The sequence below is a fragment of the Choristoneura fumiferana genome, chromosome 8 (assembly GCF_025370935.1).
Source record: "Choristoneura fumiferana chromosome 8, NRCan_CFum_1, whole genome shotgun sequence".
NCBI classification, from domain to species: domain Eukaryota; kingdom Metazoa; phylum Arthropoda; class Insecta; order Lepidoptera; family Tortricidae; genus Choristoneura; species Choristoneura fumiferana.
Window position 1 is genome coordinate 3,829,322 of NC_133479.1, and position 20,219 is coordinate 3,849,540.

The 20,219-nt window shown below is 41.6% G+C and overlaps 1 pseudogene; it reads left to right on the forward strand.

Annotated features, from left to right (window-relative positions):
- LOC141429990 (uncharacterized) overlaps positions 1-20,219 on the forward strand; it is a 60,515-nt pseudogene extending 40,296 nt beyond the window's left edge.

Consider the following 20,219-nt stretch of genomic DNA (forward strand, 5'->3'; position numbering starts at 1 on the left):
ATTTGTCGAGGGGCGTCGTGGACTGAAATAACGCGGGCGGCGCGTCACCAATGCGCTTCGTTTGCTTTATGGCCAGTTATTGCAAGCCTTTAATTAGAGCGCCGCCATTTTGAAGATTTGTAACGTCAAATTTTGGCGCGGAATTTTCGAGCGACGGCACTCTTTTTTTTGTCAGCCAGTTTGTTAAAAAGATTTTTTATTTAAATATTTTTGTACAATACAGAAGAGGACATTAACAATACAAAACTTTGTTCTAATTGCTATAGGTAATTACGGATCCTCTTACGCGACTTTGTACGGAAACGTTTACTACTTCAATCCTACTAATATTATAAATGTGAAAGTTTGTGAGTGAGTATGTGAGTGAGTGAGTGAGTATGTTTGTTACTTCTTCACGCTGAAACGGCTGGACGGATTTGGATGAAATTTGGCGAAAAGTTAGTTTATAACCTGGATTAAAACATAGAATACTTTTTATCCCGGTATTCCCACGGGATAGGGATAAAATCTCGAAATAACAACCTCTGGGCTTAGAGTCATGAAATTTTTGTATGTAGGTAGTTGGAAGTTTGGAATAACAGATAGGTGACTTTTTGACCCGATATTCCCACGGGATACCTAGGGATAAAATATTGAAATAACAACCGCAGGGCTTAGAGCCATGAAATTTAGTACGTAGGTAGGTAGCTGGACCTCTGGAATAACACATAGGCTACTTTTTATCCCGTAATAGGGTAAAATCTTGAAATAATAACCGCTCGGCTTAGAGTCATGAAATTTGGTACGTAGGTAACTGGACGTCTGGAATAACACGTAAGGGACTTTTTGACTCGATATTCCCACGGGATACCTAGGGATAAAATCTCGAAATAACAACCACTGGGCTTAGAGCCATGAAATTTGGTATGTAGGTAGCTGGACCTCTGGATTAACACACAGGCTAATTTTCATCCCGATATTCCAACGGGATAGGGATAAAATCTTGAAATAATAACCGCTGGGCTTAGAGTCATGAAATTTGGTATGTAGGTAGCTGGACCTCTGGAATAACACATAATCTATATTTTACCCCGATATTCCCACGGGATAAGGATTAAATCTTGAAATATTAACCGCTGAGCTTAGAGTCATTAAATTCGGTATGTAGGAAGCTGGATGTCTAGAAAAACACATAGACGACTTTTTGACCCGATATTACCACGGGATAACTAGGAATAAAATGTCGAAATAACAACCGCTAGGCTTAGAGGCATGAAATTTGGATGTAGGTAGCCGTATGTCTGGAATAACACATAAGTACTTACGCTACTTTTTATCCCGATATTCCCACGGTATAGTTTTGTAACTAAGGGACCCATACATCCTGTATTATTATTATTATTATTTCGTATTTTTTTCTTTAATTGTATACTGTAGTTTTTAAGTATTTTATTTGAAATTATTTTATTTTGAAAAAAATGACTTTCTGCCAAGTTTCTTGCGGCGCATTCTTCTTAGCAATGATGGTCTTTCCGAAAGCGCTGGTAGTATAAAAAATGACGTGTAAAAGTGCCCTTTGCCGCCTATTTACTGAATAAATGATTTGAATTTGAATTGAATTTTGAATTTTGCACACCGAATAGTTTACGCGTGCGAAGCTGCGGGTAAAAGCTAGTATAACATAAAACAAAACTTTAAAAAATCAATACATAACAATCACGAAACTATAAGGGTTCCTTGTAGGACCACAAAATCCAAAAAAGTTTAGTGGTGATAGTGATAGTAATCCATAGCAAAGAAACATGTCACACTTGTCAATGATGTAAGCGGCCTGGAGTTGGCTATAAAATGTATTAATTTATTGAATTGCGCTGTTAAGTGCATACCGCGAACCGAATGCATTAGTTATTTGAGTGAGACAGTTTATTTCGCGTTATTAGCATAGCTCTTTAAATTGCTTTTCCGTGTTCTGTGATTTTAAAGTTCCAACTGACCATACAAGTCAGCTGGTCGCGGAACAAAAGAACTTTGTATTACGAGCCATTACGTGACTTATTGTTGTTCATGAAGCATTTAAAATAATTTATTTTTTCTATTTTTAGTGAGTGGCGTACATGCGTTAACTTCTTTTCGTTTTCACCTCTATTCATTTTTAGGTGCTATTTTCAGCCATATTTTTTTAAACTACATTAAATATTAAGAAATTTTTGCTTAGTGCGGCGGGTCGACAAACAAATTTTGTTGAGACACTGTAAATTTGTAATAAAATTATTCCGTAGCATCAAACCAATAATGTCTAAGCTGACCAAAAGAATACACTTAGGTACCTAATAGTTAAGTAAGACTAAGTTTCTTCAACTAGATACCGACACCACAAGCACTAAAATAACATAAAATTACTCAAAGCAAACTTGCTGTATAATCTAGCATTTATTTAGTTAAAATCAATTGTTATAAAATTATCATCGCCCAAACAAAACAAGAACAAATTTTATTTCAGGAATAACGCACCGTTGTTCTATTAACCGCTTGCATTCACACTCAATGCCATTCTGTTGTCTGCACCCGAAGCGTGTACGGTGTACCATCCCATTAATTGCATCTAAAACCATTAACAAGATTTATTACGTACACTGAAATAAACGTCAAATTTGCAAGCTTCGAAATTCGGCTTGTAAAAGTACCTACTAAAGTACCTACTATAGTAGGGCTATTCAAGCTACGCGAAAAGCTGAAGGGCGCTGGAGTTGCGTTCATTAGCCAAAAGCAGTGCAAGCACCTAGCCCTTCACTCGCAGTTAGCTCTTACTATATTTAACAGCCTTGATTTGTCGCCGTCTACGCTTTATTTTTTCCCTTCGTTTCATGTTTACTCTCGTTTATTCGCCGCGGATCTCAGGGCTGCGTGTGCAGTGCAATGCCCCGTACCGAAATAAATTGTCGCGACGCAGTGTCGTGCGTACAACCGGTACCGATGGCGGGTGGATAAAGAACCCAATGGCAGACATGTTGGTTCGCGTTCCCGCCAAAAGGAGCTGTCACTTTCGCGACGGTGCGCTCCGTTCCACGCTCGGTTCTCGAGTAACTTGAAACGGTCCAAACTGAGGTGGCGATGAAGATCACGCGGGTATGGATCGTCGCTCGCAATACTCACGTACGATTGACGATTACACAAACTTTTTATCATGTCCTTTAAAAATTTCATTCACTTGTCTTTTGCTTCAGGCTGATTCATTGCTTTTTACTTACGGACAAAGGAGGATTCATACGTTCTCGCGACATCGATAATTTAATTAGCACGACGTTAAAATATAACTCTTTATTTCTGTTATTTGTTGTTATTTTAGCTTTGTGATTTAGGTATTTGAAGGTTGGTTATGTGGTTTAAAGCATCGATACCGATTACGAGTTATATCGAATTAGACCGATACCTAAAAAAAAGTAGTTGAAAAAACTTTATGAATTAAAAAGTTGCTTCAAATTATAGGAAAAAATCGACAATAGGTACATTATACTATAATTACAAGTTAAAAGTAAGAAGAGTAAGTCATAATTATCAAAAACATATTTCTGGAACACAATGGAAAGCACAAAGTAATTACAGTAAAAACAAAAGCTTAAACATCACGTTCACTTTTATTTACTGTTTAACATAACTTGTTCATAAATTGTCACATTGTTTCATGTCACACAAGAAAAAAGGCGGTTATACATAAATATATTACAAGATATAGGCAACTAAGTACTTTGTAACAATAGTCGATCGTACCTACAACCAGTGCATAAAATAAACTTTAATTTACAAACTTTTTCATGAACTAAAAGAATTTCTTTGCTCACCGGCGACGCGACCTTATGATAGCTAAGTTTATGCAAGATATGCGTGTTCATGCAGTTACTCCACCTCCACACTGTAAGAACACACGCAAATCACACAAACCTATCTGAACCACCACAATACACTGACGCGTTTCGAACTCAACCAGAGCTCATCTTCAGAGCAACACAACCGTACACCATGTCTAACATTTGTGGTGGTGGTGATGGATGGGTTTGTGTGATTTGTGTGTGTTCTTACAGTGTGGAGGTGGAGGAACTGCATGAACACGCATATCTTGCATAAACTTAGCTGTCATAAGGTCGCGGGTGAGCAAAGAAATTCTTTTAGTTCATTGATATGGACCTCCGCAAAGTAACGCCTGATTTTGCTATTTCATAAAAGGAATTAGTAAATTTAAAAAAATAATGGTGGACTTTGTGTTTGTAAGTATAGGGGTAAACTTTAAACTACTGAATAAGCATTTCCGACATACAAGCCGAAGTAATATGGTAAGCCGAAGGTCCAGAAGTGTCCGGCAAACCCCGTCGGATGGTGACGCTGTGAGTAATCTACCCGTTTTCTTTGTCGGTGTATGTGAATCAGACACTATATACAGCGTAACATTGTTCGCGGAATCGATTCCACGCGTCTACGAGCCTAACTACTGTTACACATTTTATTGCTAGACTGTGTAAAAGTGACCGGTTTTTACAATGTGCTATACTAAGTGAGTTTTGATAATTTGAGTTTTTTTGTGATCTCATCGAAAGTAGTTAGCGATGCCGATGTTAAATTGGCTGCATGACGATCTCAAATGTGAGATTTATTGTAAGAGACGATCTCGTTAATGTAAAGGTATAAATTAATTTTAATTAATATGGTGGAAATGTTATGGGCAGAGCCTTGGGGGTTTTGGGGTTTGAAACCCCCACAAAATGTTCAAAATGTTAAATTAATGTTCGTTTTGTCTACATAGCCAACGCCATATCCATTAAATAGTGTATTTACCATATTTTTGATCCACAGGTGTGGATTGCTTAGGGCACCATATAGTCTTAGACCAAGGTCCTTAGAAGAGTAAAACAATACAAAGATTAGAGACATTATCGACAAATACCTACCTAAATAGCAGCTGAACTAGAATCCACTAACCAACCACTTAAAAATCTAACCACTTTCGTTCTACACTTACCATTATTGTGATAATCAAACATAATTGTCCAAAAATCTTAACACGACACAAAAACTTATAAAGATCGTATCTCAATTCTTATTTCATACCGACTCTCGATTGAACAATGACAAAGTTAACTTTACGGTTGGTAATGCTAGAGTTGTTCGATTCTGGGTCTAATGGAGATGGGGTAAAGATGTAGGGATCCGTGGTGCTTAATCCAGTGCCGGACAAGTGACGGCTCCGACCAACCGTGAACCCTGTACTGGTAGCAGAAACATTTTTGGTTCGAAAAAAACCGTCAGATTTCTAAGTAAGGTTAATTATTCTACATATTAGTTATATATTACCTACATAATACAAGCCTTTATCTGCATCTTCGTTCGGGTACTAAAGTCATAAAAGCTGCAAGTTGAATTGAACTTCCGGGATTTTGATAATTTTTCATGAGAATTCTCAAAACTTACCATGGTCTTCCTTTACATTCCTTTACAATATATGAAGAATACGTATGTAAAATTTCAGTCGTCTAGACCGAGGTTATGATTTTGGAATTTTCATTTAGCATTAACTGAAGAGCACTAATTCTGTATGATCCTGGTCACATCACCACGGCGCGGCGTCGTAACGTGACATTTATTTGCCTTAAATTTCTAAGAAGAACATTTGAAATTTACCACGAGCTTTACATATAGTGGAGTAAGTTTACATTGTAAGGAAACCTGTATAACCTCTGAAGCAATTCGATGTTGTGTGACTGTGAAGTTCTCAATCCACACTGGGCCCGAGTGGAAACTATGGCCCAAGCCCTCTCATTCTGAGAAAAGGCCTTTGCCTCGCAGTGGGACGTATGTAGGCTGACATGATGATGATGATTTGAATTTGACTGCCGTATTAGTTCGAATCATATTTAGACGATTTTAACCCACTTTTTTTTTATTTGAAATACATTGTAAGTTGGATAAGTAGATGACCAGATGGCCTAGTGGTTAGAGAACCTGACTACGAAGCTTGAGGTCCCGGGTTCGATTCCCGTGTCGGGGCAGATATTTGTATGAAAAATACGAATGTTTGTTCTCGGGTCTTGGGTGTTTAATATGTATTTAAGTATGTATCTATATCTATATAATTATATTTATCCATTGCTTAGTACCCATAACACAAGCTTTGCTAAGCTTACTTTGGGACTAGGTCAATTGGTGTGAATTGTCCCGTGATATTTTTTTTTATAACTCCGAAAGTAGGTACAGTCAGGAAAAATACAGTCGGCAAACATTTTTGTGTTTTTCTTTAACTAAAATAGCGTAAATAACTTACAAACTTGTTTTGTTGGCGGTGCGCAGGGCGCAGGAAGGGGCGGGCCGCTGGACCAGTTTGTGCGCCCGCGCCGGGATCATCCACTCGCGGCCCTCCGCGCGCACTCAAGAATCGATTATGATTTACTTGTTCCTTAAATTTGTAGTTTTACGAGGTTAACTAACGCACTCAACAATCGAAGATTTATTTCTTCCTTAAATTTTGTAGAGTAAACTAACGCACTAAAAAAACAATTATAATGTGCTTGTTGCTTAAATTTGTAGAGCTTGAAACAAAAATATTTTATTTACAGCTGATCAGCATTTATTAAAACAGTTACATATGTGTTAGCAAGGGTGGGAAGTTACTGTTTTTCGCGAATGATTATATTGAAACCCGAGCAAGCGAAGGATTCTAAGATTGAACCACGAGCGAAGCGAGTACAACAAACACAGCCTTTTTGAGCTAGTGAGGTGAAAAATAAACGGGAAAATTGACACCAACTGACCTAGTCCCAAAATAAAGCTTAAGCATCCCTGAGTTCAAACCCAGGTAAAGAGAATCTTCAGTCATGGACTCGAATAGGCGATTTTTTTTTCCTTCTAGTAACGTTGTCCACGAGGAACGACATAATGCAACGGTTGTTTCCGGTTGTAATTTCTAAACGAAAATAATTAGTAGGCAACACTGATCTTTTTAATTTTGAGGGTAGTAATTTTGTCTTTACGTTGACAGCCAATCAGTTTCTGTGCAGTGGTGTCTGTTAAACCGTTATCTTATTTATTACTCACGAATTACTTTTCTATTTCGTAAATAAAAGTCCAATATTCAAAAGTTAACGGTGAAGTAGGTTCTTACCCAGATGCTGAATATGTTTACTAGTACGTCAGATCGGCAGATTATAGTTTTTTTGCGTCTATTCCGATGTAAGTTTCACTCTTACTGTTTTGATCACAAAGCCACTGAATTTAGGATAAAGCAATTATTTAATTTTATTAAAATTTCGCAGAAATATTTACTGTTGTTGTTTACTTGGCGAAGGTTGCCAGTCTATAAATAGTAATTAGGATACTTAAATAGATAGACACAATTAAATACTACCACCTAAACATCAAAGACTCGAGAAAAATAACATTCGTATTTTTCATAGATAATATCTGCCCCGACCGATGTTCCAACCCGGGACCTTAGATTTGTAGTCAGGTGCTTTAGCTATCCAGTCTGATAAGGCCGAGAATGTAGCTCACTGATCACTAAAAACCTATTCATTCTGGCCTTGAGTAACCCTAGTGCAAGAAAAAACCGACGACGGAATCAAATGCCAATCTAATAATAATGCAGCAATCGACAGTGTACTTTTGGGAATTATACCTGTAATTTTTGCCAAATCACTGCTAGCTAGTTTACACGTGCGAAGCCGCGGTTGAAGGCTTGTATGACATAAACAAAACCTGTCAGCTTATTGAAAAGTCATCATAAATCCAGTATTAACTAACTCCTAATGAACTCCCCAATACAATTAGTCACCACCCCCATCCATCATCCAAACCCTTTCTTAAAACCTCAGACATATATTTATAACATAAATATATACCCCTTACACTTGTCGGAAATAAAACGTGGTAAAACGCAGGGAGCACATTCCCATACATGTGTTGTAATACAAGTCTGATTGCTTAATACTTGTACGGTGTTGGGCTGTAAAAATATGACTTCCTGGACTTTTTATTTCAAGTAAAATATTAACTACTAGTTTTCCGACACTTTGTTGATATCCCGCGGAAACTTAGCCTTTTCCCGACATAAAATAGCCTATCTTAATTAGAGGTAGTAAAGCTCTCTTCACCAATTGACCTAGTCACAAACTAAGCAAAGCTTGTAATAGATAGGTAACGCATAAACATACATACTTAATTACATATTAAACATCCAAGACCCGAGAACAAACATTCGTATTCATCATCATGTTAACCGAAAGAGGTCCACTGCTGGACAAAGGCCTCTCCCAAGGCTCTCCACTCAGACCGGTCTTGTGCTTTCCGCATCCACCGCGATCCCTCGATCTTAACCAGACCGTCGCTCCATCTTGTTGGAGGCCTACTGACAGCTCGTCTCCCGGTCCGCGTATTAATACCATTCGTATTATTCATACAAATATCTGCTCCGGCCGGGAATCGAACCCGGGACCACAAGCTTCATAATCAGGTTCTTTAACCACTTGGCCATCCGGTCGTCAAATTCTACGAAAGTTTGTGTATATATGTGTGTTTGTGTATGTTGTTAGGTACACTCATTTACACCAAAACGGCGGGTTGGATATGGATGAAATATGGAACGCATAAATAGTCAGATCTCGGGAATAACTTATTAGTTAATCCGATATTTCCACGGGATCCGCGATTAAGAATAAGGACATGAAAAGTTTAATACAACGTAAATGAAGTCCATGTTGTAATTTTTGGGAATACCCAAACGAATGCTACACGTAAAGATTTACGTGAGCAAAACTGCACGTAAATGCTACTAAGACAAACAATAATAGATATTATATTTTAATTTTACTTCACTGTATAAGACCCTCATCTTTGTTACGAAAACAAATTCGAACTTAGACATTCCCATACGCATCCCACTATAATTTAAAAAGGGTTAAGACAAAAAAGTTAATTCGAAGTGACACCCCACATGCTAAGCCATCCGGCACAGATAAAAAACGGCCACAGATAAAATACAAACGTCATTATAAAAGACGTTACAGACGTGACAGCGTCGGACGTTTCCTCTACATCGAACGATTACAAACAGATGTTATTCGACAATAAATCTCTGTCGGAACCTGACATATGAAAAGTACTTTAGTTACAAGATTTGCGGAGCTAAATTGATGGTAAAGAAATGGTAAAAGGCATTGTTTTCGCATAATACTTGACTAATTTAATAACTTTGTATAACTTTGTCTATCTAAAAAGCTTTTGACATTACAGTCTTCATTATAATCACCTACAGATTTAAATGAAGCAGAAACTTATTTGGCATATAGTGTATCTAGTCCGTGCCGTGCCTGGTTTTGGAATACGACGGCCCATCACTTCCTGTGCTAGCTCTTTATTTATTTTAATTTTAGTTTTTATTCTGACGAGTTATAAGAGGCTTTTAAAAATGATAGTAAACTGATATAATAAGTTGTGCAAGAGCACCCAAAATTGTCTAAAACATAAAAAGAAGAGAATACTGTTAATTTCTCTAAAATACTGTTTATTTTCCTTCTCAGACCTAAATATACTTTATTTCTTGTAAAAAAAAGTTGCCAACCCTATTCACTACACTGATCCTCGGTCGACCATCACGACCACTGTGTAAGAGTGTAGCTACTTAGAAGAGAGAAGTATTCTTAAGGCTAAAAATTTGCTAGCCCGAAACTTAAGTCGCATTTACCATGAACACTCGGTTAGGTTAGAACTGCGACCCCAGCAGAAACGAACAGATAATTCTGCAATACTCCTATTAATATTATAAAAGTGAAAGTTTGTGAGTGAGTGAGTGAGTGAGTATGTTTGTTACTTCTTCGCGCCGAAACGGCTAGACGGATTTAGATAAAATTTGGTATAAAGTTAATTTATAACCTGGATTAAACGTAGGATACTTTTTATCCTGATATGCCCACGGGATAGGGATAAAATCTTTAAATAACAACCGCTGGGCTTAGAGTCATGAAATTTGGTATGTAGATAGCAGGACATCTGGGATAACACATAGGCTACTTTTTATCCCGATATTCCCACGGGATAGGGATAAAATCTCGAAATAACAACCGCTGTGTTTAGACTCATGAAATTTGGCATGGGTGTTTTAATTTAACGTCAATGAAAATCACGATATAATTTTAGGGAATTCCCACGAGAATTTATTAAAATCCCGGAATTTCAATTCAACTGCTGTATCTAATGATTTACGCGTGCGAAGCCGCGGGTAAACTTTAGTCATACATAAATATTCGGACCAATAAAAATATACGAACAGTTTATGAATAAAGTCAATAAAATTATGCAAACATAGATCATACCTATCTTTAGCATTGACTTTATGTATAAATTTACAGTTGTATTTACAAAACGACGAAAGCGAACGATTGAAACACAAATAATATGTTCTAAATCAAAACAAGTGACCAAAAAAAAACTTTTAATTCGTATTTTGTTCCATCGCATTCCAATTTTAAACCGGAGCACAGACCATAGAGTCGTAGAGCGATTGAATGTAGCGATGGTGGCCGATAATTTTAATAGTAGCACGATTTTATCGTCATTTAACCGACTAACTAAGTTAGAGGCGATACCAAGATAGATCGGGTCCTTAACAATGCTTTTAAAATGATACTGGTTTCTTTTTTAAAGATGGCTGATTACACTGTGGTTGAGGACTTGCAATTTTATAATAAGTATTTAAACAAACTTCTTTTTTTTTCTACCAAATGTATTATACAGATAATACAACTAGCTTTTCCGCGTCTTCAATGCGGCACAAAACTATAAGACACCTTGTGTCGCAAACTGTACCTAAACCTAATGTCAATATTTTTTTTTATTTATTACTTTTGAATTTTAGATCTCTCACGTGGGAATTTGTAAAAATCCCTTCTTAGTGCACTTCTATGAGTCTCGAGGACTACGTCGGCCCGGCCAGAAGTCGCTATCTACAGTGGTTTAGGGCGTCCTATACGTCTGTCAATCAGTTATACACTTTTATAGGTTCAATCGGAACTTCAGATGTAGAATTTTTATTGGCAGATTCAAAGTCAAAGTCAAAATATCATTATTCAATTTAGGCTATAACAAGCACTTATGAATGACAAAAAAAATCTTCCACCGGTTCGGAAAAACCTCTGTTGAGAAGAATCCGGCAAGAAACTCAACGAGGTATATTTTTTTTAAACAGATTTCACAATTGCGACGACTTGTTAGTGAGAACCTAGCGGAAAAACCAAAAAACACAAACTTTTGCGAACTTTCAGGAAGCATAGAGCGTTACATATGCCTTATGTTATGTATTGATTGATAATTCCCATCCTATGTTACTTCATGTGATCATATTATCACCATTATATGAGCCGTAGGACGCCTACTGTTGGCCATAGGCCTCACCCATAATATCGTTCACACACAATTTTGAACAAGTTAAAACACTTTTCAAGGCATCAATTCATCGATTTGGGTACATAGGACATAACTCAGCTGCCTCGCTGTCCGCTCCAATATTTAAGCAGCTTTGGACCTTAGGTAGAATATACAAGAAACTGTCATTATCGAGGAAATCTGATCTAGCTGTCAAAAATGTTGACCGCGAAGTCAACGTAACCACAAGCTACCATTACTCATTCGTTTGTACGACACGTGTAACACAGGTATAAAAAACCGACCAAGCGCGAGTTAGATTCGCGTACTGAGGATTCCGTAGTTACCTACATTAATATCTGCTACAGCGGAGCGTGCAAAAATATCTGACATGTCCTGCCGGCCTTAGAAATAGAGTCTTATCAGATATTTATGCACGCTTTGTTGTGTCAGATATTTGTGCTGGTGACTGTATTTATATAAAAGGAAGCTAAAAAAAAGTGAGTACTTAATAGTATTTCTATGAAAAACAAAGTTGCTCTTTGCGAATCGAGGACTCCAACGTAAATCTCTCGTGCTCTAAAACCACTTCTAGTCTAGATTTTGCAGGTGGTAGGACCTTGTGCAAGGTCCGCCCGGATTGCTACCACCATCTTGCTCACTAATCCTGCCGTGAAGCAGCAGTGCTTGCACTGTTGTGTTTCGGCGTGGAGAGTAAGACAGCCGGTGAAATTACTGGCACTTGAGGTATCCCATCTTAGGCCTCTAGGTTGGCAACGCATCTGCAATACCCCTGGTGTTGCAGATGTTTATGGGCGGTGGTGATCTCTTACCATCAGGAGACCCACTTGCTCGTTTGCCATCCAGTCGAATAAAAAAAAATATATATATATAATTCTATACCAACGGAAAGTACAGTGTAAAAGGTTATCTTCATTGTTTTACAATTAAAAAAGACCATAATCCATAAGATTAAGTAAGTATAACATAATAATTTCAACTCTATCCTACCGTTTTCTACACGCGTTTTATATTCTCTACGCGCATTTTTAAGAAAAAGTGTCTCATGACAGATAATCAGATGGCCAACGAAGTAATCCTATAAGGTTTCCATTTTCTTTTTAAGGTATGGAACCCTAAAAAGTGTATTTAGTCTGTAGCTTTGGTTTTTTGTTACTTCGATAACGGATGAAACCGTTAAGAAATATATATAAAGTAAATTAGCTACTTATTTATAAACGTATCTTCGAAAACAAAAGTGAACAGATTCATATATATACATATATATATAAGTACGCAACATTAAGTTGCGTTGTCCGCCATTTGCATTTCCTTATGGGCGGGAAATGTAATCGGACGCGTTTTCCCGCGTTTTTGCAATAGACAATTCATTCAGTCATTAGAAAATGGCGATTCAAGATGGCACGCGTCTCTCTTTAAAAAAAAGTAATACTTTCTTCCTGCAATTCACTTTTACTTTATTTTTAAATGACTTCGAAAAAATAAGGCATAATAGGTACTTCACACTTTTTTATTCAAATATTTCTTTATGTTATTTATTTTTCTATATTTTCTAATTTCACTTAATTTTTTCTTGCGTTTAATATCCACTTGTAGATAGAGAAAGCAACAACAACCTACCATTAAATGACAGAGTATGTCCATATTATGCAAATTCTCAAAATAAGTAGGTAGCTCTCCCTTTCCGAGCTCTGAATAACCCTGCTGCTTTGGTTGGCTCGTTAGTTATAGTATCGTCTACGGGACTAAGACATGATTAAAGATGTCATGACCAGTCAGCTTCAATGAGGGCTATCGTTTTTTGTCTTTCTAGATGGCGCCACTGTTGCGTGAGGGTTTTAAGTGTAGCATTCAAAGTCTGTTATTACGGGCGAGAAAACAAAGTTTAGATTAAAATCATATTTAATACACCTTAAAACCGTACCATAAAAATATCGAGCAACCACAGTGTTGCTTAGTCCCGTTTTGTTTGGAAAAAAGGGACGACAAAACACAGACATTCATTGCCCCGTAACGCATATTTGCCATAATTAATATCAGGTAATGCAAAATATTCACAAAATTATTCTAATTATAAATAGATTTGACATTTCGTACACCTCACGCTACACTCATCATCATAATTATCATCATTCCCAGCCTATATACGTCCCACTGCTGGGCACAGGCCTCCTCTCGGAACAAGAGGGCTTGGGCCATAGTTCCCACGCGGGCCCAGTGCGGATTGGGAACTTCACACACACCATTGAATTGCTTCGGAGGTTTGTGCAGGTTTCCTCACGATGTTTTCCTTCACCGCAAAGCTCGTGGTAAATTTTAAATGCAATTCCGCACATGAATTTCGAAAAACTCAGAGGTGCGAGCCGGGGTTTGAACCCACGACCCTCTGTTTGAGAGGCGATTGGTCAAACCACTAGGCCACCTCGGCTTTTTCACGCTACACTAGTGACACTCATTTATGGTCTTTTTTTCCAAACGCTAACCTAAATATGTATCGGCAACGCTCTGTTCAAACCCGTTTTCAATATGTTACATACTGTATGCAACTCAAAACTTCGTCGTGACATTTTATTAAATTCTCTGCTGAGCCGTGCCTCACGCTACCATCACGGCATATCTAGCACGCCAGCCGAAATTCGTCGAATTTATTGCATTATTTTGCATTGTTGCAATTGCCAAAGTTTTGGCTTTCGTGATAAGAAGCACGCTATGTGTCGCTGCTAAGTGGTTTATGGTGGGGTTTAGGCAGTTGTCTCACCGCCGGCGAGGAAACGATTGGCTATCGACTATTTTCTCGCTAAAGAAACGAACAAAAGATATAAGATCCTGTGTGAGTAAAAGAGACATATATATTAATAGTTGATCGCTGGCGGTTCACACTGCCGGCGAGAATTCGCTCTTACATCATTTGTCGCAGCGACAAGAGCTATAAGACTCGCTGAGCTATAAAACTAGCTCAGCGATACTCGCTCAGCGCTGTTAGCTTGGCGGCCACCCGGCTCGAGCGAGTAGAGCGAGTAATCGCCCGTCGTGCTTGAACACTCGCTTCTCGCTGCTCGCCCACTCGTTTCTAGTTACTCGCTCTGCTCGCTTCTCGCTCATCGTCGGCGGTGGGACAAGTGCCTTACTTTGCCTAGGTTTTTGACGTGGCATGACTAGGGTTTGAGTTATAGTAGACACTAGACAGTGAACTATTTGGGGATACCGATAGAAGTTGGATGTTAAATTGATGTCTGGTTGGTGAAGGGGTCTAGGGGTAGATACACTTAAACTACTTCGCCAATGTCGTTCGGAACTCGAAATAAACGATCGGTATCATTTTCCTTTCTCATTTGAATCTTCAGAAAAACGAAGAAATCCGATGACTCCTGAGCGACGTTGAGATTCTCGTTGTACTGTACTCGGTTTACCCCCTGTTTCACCATCCATTGATAAATGTGATGCCGTCTTTGTTGGTTTTGTTCGAATAGACGGAGACGGCATCACATTTATCCGTCAATTAAAATTAATCAATGGGTGGCGAAACAGCCCCTTAGACTTGTGGACTAGTAATTACAGATACCTGTGGCATTTGGTTTGGCAAGCTTGCGGTATTGTGCTCTATTGTGTCATGTCATATCCACGAGGTATAGGTATCCAGTGCGGTGTACTGCCGTTTCGGCAAAATATTTTTCGCCAAATTTCCCTTCCCAAAAAAAAACTTATCGCAGTAGTTTCATTTCCCAAACGAATCTTTAGCATATTAACATTTCGCATTTTATTAATTTGGTTAAATTATCATTTGACATAATTTTACATTGTCAAGTTTTATTATGACAAACGTTTTCTTTTGGCTAATATAATATTTCAAAAAAATGTTTATTCAAAATGACACTTCGCACACGAACCAACCACAGAAACCAACTGCTACCAGAAAAGTAGTTCAGGTTAGGTTAGAACTGCGTCCCCCACAGAAACGAACTGCTATCAGAAAAGTAGGTTATTATGCCATGCAATATTTTGGGAACGATATATTTGACTAAATACTACTTGGTAAATATGAAACATGACTAAGTAATCATTTTGGAAACAATAATTTGCCAAAAAAAATGACTAACTGTAAAATTGCGATACTTAAGTTGTTTTAGCAAATGATTTTTTGCCAAATGATAATTTGAGTAAAATATTTTGGGATACATTCGGAAAAGTTTTTTGCCCATACAATAGTAATACATTCAGTGCGCTTCATATTTTAAAAGCCTACGATAGTCGGGATACCGGACGATTGTTACAAGAATTAGCACACCACATAACAGATAGACAAAATTTAGGTATTTTGGCATTTACAAGTCTTCAAAAAACAAAAAAGAAAGAAATTTCGAAACAACATTTAACAACTTGTTTCAGATTGTTTTGAAGATACGACCTCACTACTTTCAAATTTGGAATTCCCCACCGCACCCAGTGGGGAGGCGGCGTCCTGGACGGAGGATACCAGCGATGCAGCACCAGAGCCCCGGCGGGCCATCTCCGCAGCCCAGCCGCAGCTGGCGTCCCCGCCAACCCCATACCCGGCGCAGCCGCCCCCGACCAGTCCGCAGAAGAAGCAGACAACTCGCACAACAGTTAGCGCAACAACAGGCTTGCCCATGTTCAGACTTAGGCCAACTATGCAGGTCGAACACAGCTGAGGTCGCAGCCGAGCATAGCCACCTGACAGGGGACCCTGTTCTCCGCAGCCAGATCTACAACAGCAATACGGCCTTATTTCAAAGGACGAGACCTGCCAGCCACATGCTAGGCGGAGAGGCTTCGCTACATTATTTGAGCCAGAACGGAGGAGTTCTTTCCTGGAAGGCCCGCTGGATCAGTACGGCGCCCCTGAGCTCCGGCATTTGCCTGATATCGTGCTCCCCGCTGCAGAGGAAGGCTTCGGAGCTCGGGTCATGTAATGCGGCACGGACATCAGTGGCGACTTGTACAGCACGAGCGTATTCAAACACTCTGCGGCCGATATTCCGGAGTCACGCACCGCTGGAGCAGCCTGCATCACAGCCCAAGTCTCGATCGAATCGAAGGCTTTCTCGTAGTCCACAAATGCAAGGCAAATGGGGAAGTTATACCCTCGGTCTTCCGCCAAGCCGCAACGTACATGCGGTCTACGGTATTATAGGTTTCGAAGCCGGCACGTTCGAGCTGGAAATCGTCAAACCTGCTTGCGAGACAATTTGGATGACGCCTGAAAACAAAGCTTGTAAACATGGCTCAGAAGTGAGATGGGTCTATAATTCTTCGGCAAGGTGTTATCACCTTTTTGAAAATGACTCCGACGAACTGTCTTCTGTTTCATGCTTTCGGATGTTCCCCCTGGTGGAGGACGGAACTAAACGGCGTCTTAAGGTCCTTAAGGACTGGTTTACCACCCGCCACAAGAGTTCGGCTGTAATTTCATCGTCACCCGGGGCTTTGTCATTCTTAAGCTATTTGAGGGCCATACTAATCTCGTACAGGCTGACGTCTGGGATGTCTTCGTGATAGTGTCGGGTTAATCTAGCCCTCGGTCTTTAGCTAGATTTTCGACGGGTGTTCGGGTTGTCGTGTCGCTATCCATAAACCTCCGTTTTCCGAACAGTCAGGTTCAATGAAATCGATTCTGCTCGTCGTCTTCATTCACATAACCGGCTTTACTTACCCGACAGATCCGGCAAACGGTTCCTTAGAGCCATCTGACGCTCAATCTCCTCATTCAATGAATGAGAAGTATTAAATCTGCGTTACATCGCGCTTCAGAGATTTTGAGATCTGCCTATTGAACTGCTGCTATAGCGACAATTAAGCCGTCACCAGAAGACTGTAGCAGCATCTTACGCCTCACCTCCATGAGCCTAAGCCAGAGCGCGAGAGCTTATTGGTTCCAGTACGGCGGGTTTTGAGGATTAGATCGATCGTATGGACAGCTTCACAAACCCGTCGTTGTAATCGTCCACGTCGCTACCTAGGCATTCGAAATGGCTTTGAAGCTTGAGCTGAAAGCTCTCGGGGTTTGGAGCTGAGCTGAAAGCTCTCGGGGTTTTGGAGCTGAGCTGGTTCCGATCGGAGCGAAGATTTCATCAGTAGAGACCTTTCAAGCTTGAAGTGGATATTAATGAGCCTCGTACAAGCGAAAGAAATTATGCGAAAATTTGGTTGGGAACTAATAATCGGTAAAACAATTTTCACCGAAGAATTAGAGAATCCAATTCCATATTCTATAAGTATTAGTTAACAATTAACAACTTAAGTTTTTATTTTAATACTTGCTCATTAAAGGGAAGTTTATTAATTGCTTTTCATGTATATTGGTTATATTTCAACAAAAAACAGACTTATACAGAGAAAGAAAAAATAAGGGAAAATATGGAAAATAACCGAAAATTACCGAAATACCGGGATACCGTTTTCCAAAATTTGAATACCGGAATAATACCGGTATTGCCATCAAGCCCAATACCGCATAGCCCTAGTAACATTCAGTGCGCTTCATATTTTAAAAGCCTACGATAGTCGAATGGATACTTGACGATTGTTACAAGAATATGAGCACACCACATAACAGATAGAGAAACATTTAGGTATTTGTGGCATTTACAAGTCTTCAAAAAACAAGGAAAAGAAAGAAATACGCGAGCTAACAACATATTTTCGTTGTTTCCAGATACGACAGCACCTACGTCCTGTATAAGGATGGAGTGGAACGCGCCCCACCCGGCACCCAGTGGGGAGCGGCGTCCTGGACGGAGGATACCAGCCGATGCAACACCAGAGCCCCGGCGGGCCATCTCCGCAGCCCGAGCCGCAGCTGGCGTCCCCCGCGCCCTCCCCATACCCGCCCGCCCCGCCGCCCCCCGACCAGTCCGCAGAAGAAGCAGCCCAGCAACTCGCACAACAACAAGCGCAACAACAGGCCCAGCAACAACAACACCAGACTTCCCCGGAACATATGCAGGTCGAACAGCAGCTCCAGGCGCAGTCGCAGCCGCAGCCAACGCAGGACCACCTCGACAGGACCCTGTTTCATACCGCAGCCAGATCTACAACAGCAATACACGCCTTATTTCAAAGAGACGAGACCTGCCAGCCACATGCTAGGCGGAGGAGGCTTCCCGCTACATTATTTGAAGCAGAACGGAGGAGTTCTTTCGCTGGAAGGCCCGCTGGACCAGTACGGCGCCCCTGAGCTCCGGCATTTGCCTGATATCGTGCAGCCCGAGGCGCCCAAGCCACGCAAAGCACAACCCAACTCGGAGCTGCGGCTGTTCAAGTGCCTGACGTGCGGCAAGGACTTCAAGCAGAAGTCGACTCTGCTCCAGCACGAGCGTATTCACACGGACTCGCGGCCGTACGGCTGCCCGGAGTGCGGCAAGCGCTTCCGGCAGCAGTCGCACCTGACGCAGCACCTACGCATCCACGCCAACGAGAAGCCCTATGCCTGCGTGTACTGCCGCGCGCTCCTTCCGCCAGCGCGCCATCCTCAACAGCACCTGCGCATCCATTCCGGTGAGAAGCCCTATACGTGCGGCGAGTGCGGCAAACATTTCCGCAGAAGGCATCCTGAACCAGCACGTCGCACACACCAAGGCGAGCGCTATTCACACATATATGCCCCTCCCGCTCCCCGCGCGCGCCGCCCGCACTGACCCGAGCCGCTCGCGTCACTGCCGGCGCCGCGAGCGCTCCCGCCGCCCCTGCACGTTCGACTCGGTCTCGCATCCATTGGCTTCCTATCAGACAAATTCTCGGTCCCCTCGTCGCCCACCTAGCCGAGGGCGCGCGCGAGACGCGGAACCGATCTCCGGACGCTCCTGTAACCGTCCAGTTCGATTAACCCACTCGTCGATTACCCCAACCGGACTCTCCGACGATCTGACTGACCAAACTGTTCGATTTTTGCAGATGTTTCGCCCCATCTGATCTTCAAAAACGGGACACGCCGACGCTGTGGCCGCAGGACGTACCGTTCCCCCGGACGAGGGCAAAGGGAGGTGCAGTCGACGTATGGCGACGCGGACGCCAAAACGGGGAGATGCGCGATCCTGCTTCTCGCCCGCGATACGGCGCAGTATCCGGCGTATTTTAAGGATACGAAAGGGCTTAATCATACGGTGTTCAGCTCCGGGCTCTCATTACAGTATCTGAAAGGAGGCAAGTTACCCGACGTGCTCGGCGGCGTGCGATGCCTCTGTACGTCCGCTGTCCGATCTGTCAGAAGGAGTTCAAGCAGAAATCGACTCTGCTCCAGCACGGCTGCATCCACATAGAGTCGCGGCGTACCCGTGCCCGGAATGCGGCAAGCGGTTCCGGCAGCAGTCGCATTTGACGCAGCATCTCCGCATTCACACGAATGAGAAGCCCATGGCTGCGTGTACTGCCGCGCTTCTTCGGCGGCAGCGGACCATCCTCAACCAGCACCTGCGCATCCATACCGGCGAGAAGCCATATAAATGTACCAATGCGGAAAAGACTTCCGACAGAAGGCGATCCTCGATCAGCACACGCGGACGCACCAGGGCGACCGTCCATTCTGCTGCCCGATGCCGAACTGCCGGCGGAGGTTCGCCACCGAGCCCGAGGTAAAGAACACATCGATAACCATATGAACCCGCACGCGGCGAAGGCGCGGCGCGCGGACGCCAATAAGACACCGCGGCCGCTGCGCCGGCCTCCGCCGTGGTGAAGCCCGAGCTGTACTTCCCGCAGTGCTACGCGCCGCCGTTCCAGCAGTTCCCGCCGCCAGCGGCGCGGGCGAGTTCAAGCCGGTTGTGGGGCCGGGCGCGCCGCTGGCCTGCCTGCCGGCGCAGTGA